The sequence below is a fragment of the Octodon degus genome, unplaced genomic scaffold, assembly GCF_000260255.1.
Source record: "Octodon degus isolate 3935 unplaced genomic scaffold, OctDeg1.0 scaffold00067, whole genome shotgun sequence".
In the NCBI taxonomy this organism is placed as follows: domain Eukaryota; kingdom Metazoa; phylum Chordata; class Mammalia; order Rodentia; family Octodontidae; genus Octodon; species Octodon degus.
Genome location: NW_004524643.1, coordinates 745,361 through 746,319, shown reverse-complemented (window position 1 = coordinate 746,319; position 959 = coordinate 745,361).

Below are 959 nucleotides of genomic sequence, written 5' to 3'. Positions count from 1 at the left end.
TATTTTGCCAGCCCTGGGAAATTCCAGCCACCTGCACACTGGGCTCCCTGCTTCACTCTTGCTGCACCTCCAATCTTATTTTGCATTTGGGGTTTTTGTTTGGTTGGTTTGTTGGTTTTGGTTTGTTCTTTTTGTTGTTGTTGGGTTTTTCGGGTTGCCTGTTTGTTCATTTGTTTGTTGAGACAGGTTGTCACTATGCAATTCAGGCTGGCCTTGAAGTCAGGGCAATTCTCCAGCTTGAGATCACAGACATGCATCACCAAACCCAGCTTTACCCTGCAATCTTATACTCTATTTTGTCCATGGTAACTGTAAATGTTCTATTAAACATAAAAACTGCTGGGCATGTTACGTATACCTATAATCCCAGCACTTGGGAACCTGAGGCAGGAGGATTGCCACAAGGTCAAGGCTAACCTCTCACTTTTTGGGACAATGAGATCCTGTCTCAAAAAATACATCCATCCATCCATACATTCATACATACATACATTCATACATATATACATTCATACATATATACATTCATACATACATACAAAACTGGTCTGATAGTGCACACCTGCGATCCCTGTACAGTACTGGGAAGGCCAAGGCTGGAGATTGCAACTTTTAGGCCAGTTTAGACTTCATAGTAATACAACGAGTCTCCATTGATTGGCATTTTTGTTTTAGAGCAATGAAGACTGAAGCCCCCAAACAGCAAGCAGCAAGCCTTGGGGAAATGACCAAATGCTTTTTCACAGAAAGAACACAGAAACTGGGCGTGGTGGCCCACACCTGTAATTCCAGCACTCAGGAGACTGAGGCAGGAGGTTCCTTGTGAGTTCAAAATCAGCGTTGGCTACAAAGTGAGATCAAGGCCAGCCTGAACTGCATGGTGAGACCATTTCTCAAAAAGACAAAACAATAAAATAAAATAAAGGAAAAGCTCTCCACTATGTGGAAAGGGGTTTTGT